A 7,766-nucleotide genomic window follows, 5' to 3' on the forward strand; every position below is an offset into this window, starting at 1 on the left:
GCACAGTGGCCTGTCACCCGAACCACTTCACTCCTTAGACACCTGTGCCGAGGCTTGGGAATCCATCTCTGGGGTGTCAAGTTGGGTTTTGAACATAATTGTGGCAGTTTGTAATTTTAGGTTAAGTCCGACTACGCCACCCAGAAATAGTCCGGGAACCCACAGATTGTTCAGGTACACAAAGCACGCAGTGGCTGAGTCAGATAACAGACAACGATGATAATACAAAACAGTTTATTCAAAAAACACCATTTAATAAAATACAACATGATCTTTAATAAGAAATCATAGAGTCATATAGGTCAAACATCACACACACACACACACACACACACACACACACACACACACACACACACACACACACACACACACACCTACCACTTCAGAACCTGGGGGATTTGTCCCGACTATCCAATCAACACTAGCAACCAATCGTGCTCTCCCTTACGAAAAAAAAGTATACTTCAAGGTCATTTTATGAAGTATACTTGAGTAATGTTCAAGTATATTTTTAAGTATACTTTATGTAGTAAGTATACTAATGTCAATATGTACTAGTAGTAAACTTGTAAGTGTACTATTTTAATACCGCTTGGGACTAAATTGGCCCACTTGAAGTATATAAAAGTATATGTTTAAGTGTACTATAAGTGTAACAGTAGTAAACTTTAAGTGCACAACTAGTTCATAATTATGTTTCTCATTTGTACTGCAAGTGAACTTATGAGTATACTAGTAGTTTACTATTTTAATACTTGTAGCAACTTTGAAGTATACTCTCAGTAAACTACTAGTTTAGTAGTTTTATTCTACAAGTTTTCTTTAAGTGAACTTAACATTATACTTATAGTTTACTATTTATATACATTTTTTGCAGTTGCAGTAGGCCTATACTACTATGTTCAAATGTAATTTTTTTATACTTGAAAAATACCTTTAACTCTACTTTAATTTTAAAAACATTTTATTAGCTTCATGCATCCTTTTTTATCAACACTTGAATGTCAGTAAGTTTCATAAAGGCAACATTTTAAACAAAATAGTTGAGAAAATCACATTTTTGTCAAAGACTACACCCCAGAACGATGATCAAAACACAGGTGGAGTAGATCGAGTCCAACACCCCCAAAGCTTCACAGTCGTTTTCTCTTCATGGGTTAGGCCTACACTTAATTTCATTTGGAAACATTAAGCAGTTTTGATTTACAAGCTGTTTAATGTTTGATATTACATTATTTTACATTTGAGTGAGCAATCTTCTATCACTTGTTTCAGCTTCTTCTTCTCCTGTGTTTTGATCCAGAGATTATGTACTAGAAGATGTGTCATAGCGCCCCCTACCGTATACCAGTGAAAACATGGATAGCTGGAAAATTCAGTCAATGGTGGGGAAAAGTTAAATTAAAGGGATAGTTCACTTTGAAATGAATTTTTGGTATGTTTTAGCTTACCTCAAGGGCATCCAAGATGTAGGTGTCTTTTTTTCCGCAGTAGTTTCAATTTTGATATTTTTAGGTCAAACCGTTCTTGTCTGTCAGTCATATAATGCAGGTCGATGGTCACTGTCTCAATTAAACAATTCCCCATCGTAAGTACACATTGATGGCCTAAGACACGAAACGAGCGGTTTGTGTGAGAAAACGAACAGTATTTATATCGTTTTTACCTCTTATACACAGCCATGTCGAAGTGATCTGATCTGACGTGTACGCAGACTGGTGCATAGATATATACACTAGATGTCGCCTTAAAGACATTCGTTCCAATGAACTGCCGTAGACAAGGCGACATCTAGTGTGTATATATCTATGCACCAGTCTGCGTACACGTCAGATCAGATCACTTGGACATGGCTGTGTATAAGAGGTAAAAACGATATAAATACTGTTCGTTTTCTCACACAAACCGCTCGTTTCGTGTCTTAGGCCATCAATGTGTACTTACGATGGGGAATTGTTTAATTTGGACGATGGGGAATTGTTTTAATTTGGACTCTGTGCATGCTCTTTGAGACAGTGACCATAGACCTGCATTATATGACTGACAGACAAGAACGGTTTGACCTAAAAATATCAAAATTGAAACTACTGCGGAAAAAAAGACACCTACATCTTGGATGCCCTTGAGGTAAGCTAAAACATACCAAAAATGTATTTCAAAGTGAACTATCCCTTTAAAGCAGGGCTCAGTAGTTTCGGGATTTCTTCGCTGTATTCTCGCTTTTTGCTCGCAGGTTTCTCTCTAGAGTTCCCCCCACAGCTTCGGAATAGATATTTGACAACACTGTTGTAAAAACTCGTTGGCGATTCTCAGACACCAGAGGCTAGTAGATCAACGACATCAAAGCAGATGGGACATTCTTTAAAACGTCTTCTTCATTCGGGTTCGAACAGCGTGAGGGAGCGCAATAATGACAGCATTTTAGCAGATTTCTTTTGGCCGTAAAGCAATTGTTTACATCGCGAGACCTGATATCACGCGATACTTCCTGACACTGCGGCCGGCGGCCCGCCGGCTCAAAGTTGCAAATCCGTATTTTCCGCTCACAGGCACCAGGGGGGTGCGAAACGACCACCATTCAACCCGAAATAAGTAATATAACCATTCCAATGACTCCGAAGCTGTTCAGTTAAGGTAAAAAAGTTACTTAGTTCACCTTTAAAGTAAATATGTGCACTACCAGTGGACTAGCCTACACAAAAATTCAGATACGAAGAATTAGAAACATATCTGTTTTATATCAATATTTTAATCAATATTTTCAAACAAAGATTCATAAGACTGTATATGAAAAACGATGTAAAAAAAAAAGTATATTTAATAGGCTACTTGATCAAAAGAGTTAACACAACTACAAGCCAAGTATACTTTGAATAATTCAAATTTTAAGTATATCTCGATCAAAAGATTGAGTACAAGTATAGGCCAAATATACTTGGACTTTTCTCTCAGTATAAGTCAAGTACACTTAAGTGTAATTATGACCGCCGCTAGCGTAGCTAGCCGGTCATATAGGGATTGTCAAAGTGTTTTTTTTTTTTTTTTTTTCGTCACCTTACTGAATTTTTCGTCAACGATACCAGGGACACCGAAGCACCGGGGAACATGAAATTTGGTGGGCATGTAGCCCCACTAGACTTCTAAGGAAAAATTTCGTTTGGTCCCCGGGGGCCACTCCCCCCCCGCGCTGGGCCCCCCCAAACCCCCAAAAATGCAGTTTTTCCTAAATAACTACCTGAACCGTGGCACCGAGGATGAAGAAATTTTTATGGTATGTTGGTCTACTAGACTTTTACGGAAAAATTTCGTTTGGTCCCCGGGGGCCACTTCCCCCCCCGCGCTGGGGCCCCCTTAAATTTTTCGTCAACGATACCAGGGACACCGAAACACCGGGGAACATGAAATTTGGTGGGCATGTAGCCCCACTAGACTTCTAAGGAAAAATTTCGTTTGGTCCCCGGGGGCCACTCCCCCCCCGCGCTGGGCCCCCCCAAACCCCAAAAAATGCAGTTTTTCCTAAATAACTACCTGAACCGTGGCACCGAGGATGAAGAAATTTTTATGGTATGTTGGTCTACTAGACTTTTACGGAAAAATTTCGTTTGGTCCCCGGGGGCCACTTCCCCCCCCGCGCTGGGGCCCCCTTAAATTTTTCGTCAACCATACCAGGGACACCGAAACACCAGGGAACATGAAATTTGGTGGGCATGTAGCCCCACTAGACTTCTAAGGAAAAATTTCGTTTGGTCCCCGGGGGCCACTCCCCCCCCGAGCTGGGCCCCCCCAAACCCCCAAAAATGCAGTTTTTCCTAAATAACTACCTGAACCGTGGCACCGAGGATGAAGAAATTTTTATGGTATGTTGGTCTACTAGACTTTTACGGAAAAATTTCGTTTGGTCCCCGGGGGCCACTTCCCCCCCCGCGCTGGGGCCCCCTTAAATTTTTCGTCAACGATACCAGGGACACCGAAACACCGGGGAACATGAAATTTGGTGGGCATGTAGCCCCACTAGACTTCTAAGGAAAAATTTCGTTTGGTCCCCGGGGGCCACTCCCCCCCCGCGCTGGGCCCCCCCAAACCCCCAAAAATGCAGTTTTTCCTAAATAACTACCTGAACCGTGGCACCGAGGATGAAGAAATTTTTATGGTATGTTGGTCTACTAGACTTTTACGGAAAAATTTCGTTTGGTCCCCGGGGGCCACTTCCCCCCCCGCGCTGGGGCCCCCTTAAATTTTTCGTCAACCATACCAGGGACACCGAAACACCGGGGAACATGAAATTTGGTGGGCATGTAGCCCCACTAGACTTCTAAGGAAAAATTTCGTTTGGTCCCCGGGGGCCACTCCCCCCCCGCGCTGGGCCCCCCCAAACCCCAAAAAATGCAGTTTTTCCTAAATAACTACCTGAACCGTGGCACCGAGGATGAAGAAATTTTTATGGTATGTTGGTCTACTAGACTTTTACGGAAAAATTTCGTTTGGTCCCCGGGGGCCACTTCCCCCCCCGCGCTGGGGCCCCCTTAAATTTTTCGTCAACGATACCAGGGACACCGAAACACCGGGGAACATGAAATTTGGTGGGCATGTAGCCCCACTAGACTTCTAAGGAAAAATTTCGTTTGGTCCCCGGGGGCCACTCCCCCCCCCTGCGCTGGGGCCCCCTTAAATTTTTCGTCAACGATACCAGGGACACCGAAACACCGGGGAACATGAAATTTGGTGGGCATGTAGCCCCACTAGACTTCTAAGGAAAAATTTCGTTTGGTCCCCGGGGGCCACTTCCCCCCCCTGCGCTGGGGCCCCCGTAAATTTTTCGTCAACGATACCAGGGACACCGAAACACCGGGGAACATGAAATTTGGTGGGCATGTAGCCCCACTAAACTTCTACGGAAAAATTTCGTTTGGTCCCCTGGGGCCACTCCCCCCCCCCCGCGCTGGGCCCCCCCAAACCCAAAAAAATGCAGTTTTTCCTAAATAACTACCTGAACCGTGGCACCGAGGATGAAGAAATTTTTATGGCACATCAACCTAGCCCATAATCACTCATTTGTGATTTGCGCCCCTCCCATAAAAAATGAAAATGCAATATTATTCTGCTTTAATCGCCCCTATCTTCAGTGGAGATGTTCAGAACTGCACCATATTTCATTTGTATGATTAACTTGACAACCTCTGGGGGTATCCTCTGCTAAGTTTTGTAGAATTTCATCCATGGGGGGGTATAAAATAAATTCATTTATGTGCACATTTAGTGACTGTACACTCATCGGCCTGTAGATGGTGCTGTTGAGCGAAGGGTTGCTGGTTTAGGATGATACTGTCACACACACACATGCAGGAATACAAACAAACGCAAGCATGCACACACACTGACATCCACACGCACAGACACACACCCATACACACACATACAAATCCACATGCACAGACACACACACACACAAACACACACGCGCACACATGTACGCACACATACATACACGCACAGACACACACACACACACACACACACACACACAGACACACACATACACAAATACACACACATACACACACACACACACACACACACACACACACACAGACAGATGCACATACTATTACTTTTTTTAGGTATATACATAAACACGCAATACAGCCAAATTACTCCACGTCATTTATTTTTGTGGAAAGCCAGTGCAGGCCTGAGCGGCGGTCATATTTTGTACCGCGATGCGGTACATCTAGTTAAGTATATTTTTGAGAAGTATATAAAATGTAGACTGAAAGTATGCTTTCTTCTTTTTAGTCTATTAGAAGTATCCTAATAGAACACTTGAATAAACTTATTTTCCATGCTTATTTTATTTACTCTATAAGCTATTCCACCCGAAAGTTTGTTACTATATAAAGCTGAACATGTTAGTTTATAAGACGGTGTTTAATATAATGTTTTTAAAAAAGTATTTAATAAGCTACTCAATCAAAATAGTAAACACAAGTACAAGCCAAGAATACTTAGAATACTTAATTATACTTTTAAGTATATCTCGATCAACAAGTATAGGCCAAATATACTTAGACTTTTCTGTCAGTATAAGTCAAGTATACTTAACTGCAATTTGAAGTATATTTCTGAGAAGTACATAAAGTATATTTCTGAGAAGTATATAAAAAGTAGACTGAAAGTATACTTTCTTATTTTTAGTTTAAAAGAAGTATACTAATAGAACACTTGAATAAACTTCTTTTTCGTAAGGGCTCTCACAACACTCCACCCGTTGTGAACACTGCAGACTGTCAGTCAAACCACCACATGCTTCTCTCTCCTCCACACACCCCCTTCATGTGTACGCGCACTAACCCCCAAACCACACCCCTCAAATACTTCTTGTCGGTGATTGGCTGGAGCACTGTTTGTTGTGTTTCGTGGTGCGGGTGAGCCCAGTTTGTTTTTGTTGACGTTTGTGGAGCCTGTGGTGTCTACAGAGACCACGTTTTTTTACAGTGTGTTCAGGGGACAGGCAGCTAGCGGATAGTGAGGAGATGTTTGCTGTATGTGACAAAAAAAATTTTTGGCCTAAAAAACGTGTGACATCACTTAGAGCACCTTTAAATAATAATTTATGTTATAATTTATGTTATAATCTAAGTTATATAATAATTATATATTACTTTGTACCAATTAGCCTACTAAACTAATGCTCGGACACACTCGGTCTCTCTCGCGTACACTCGGTCTCTCTCGCGCACAGACACACTCGGTCTCTTTCGCGCACTGTCGCTCGCTCGCGCAGTTCGTTTCGCTTTTGTCCAGTCCGCGCCTCATATCGAAGATGTGTGAGTGACTAGCCGCAGCCGCAGGTGTGTTGTTGTTGTGTGGAATCTGGTGCGCGACATGGCGGCAGCCGGGTGGTGGGCGTACCCAAAACAAGGATAGGAAGCGGCAGCATTGCTGATACTTTTTTAGCTCAAAACAGACAGATTTCACGCAAAATAGGCAGAAATGACATGCATTGTGAACGTAAGACTTAAAATAATTTTCGTTCCGTCTCGTCAACGAAAACTCGAAAACGTCTCGTCATGTTTTAGGCCCTGTCCCAAATGGCGCACTTCATGCGGACTTTCGGTCTCGTGGACTTGAATTGCGCGTGCTCGCTGAGTCTACGAGTCCGTAGGCCGTCCCATTCAGCATTTTACCGCTCTGAAGTGTGCTCAGCAGCGCCCCCTTTGTACCCTTGAAGCGGTCTTCCACGAAGCCCGCATAGATGCAGGCTCCACGCACTTTAACTACCCAGGAATCTTTGCGAAAGGCCAATCAGACAACAGATGGGAGGAGATTTCACTCACGGATAATTGTTGACATGGCTGAGAAGAAAATATTACTGTTTTTATGACCTAAATGTACATTTTACCAGTTGTTACCTACAGTTTATACAAACATTATGGTCATCGACCAGTGGTTGATGTCTCAAACATAATAATAGCGCGTTTAATAATACGATCGCATTATGATTCATTAAACCGAATGGCAGGGCTTTACTGAGTCATATGTAAACATAGTATGAATATTGAAACCTGTAAATTGAAAAAAATATGTTTAAATTCTGTTTTAAAATTGTAATCTTAGTTCAAATGGAACATTATGTCTTATTATGTACAACTGTATACATCATTTAAATAAGCATGATTTATCTATTGTCTAATGCCCAGGTGATATGCACAATATCAAAATATAGAACTGTAAAATTAGGCTGTGTAGTGGACATGCAGATAAGA

Source organism: Leuciscus leuciscus, assembly GCF_965113295.1.
Source record: "Leuciscus leuciscus genome assembly, chromosome: 15".
NCBI classification, from domain to species: Eukaryota; Metazoa; Chordata; class Actinopteri; order Cypriniformes; family Leuciscidae; genus Leuciscus; species Leuciscus leuciscus.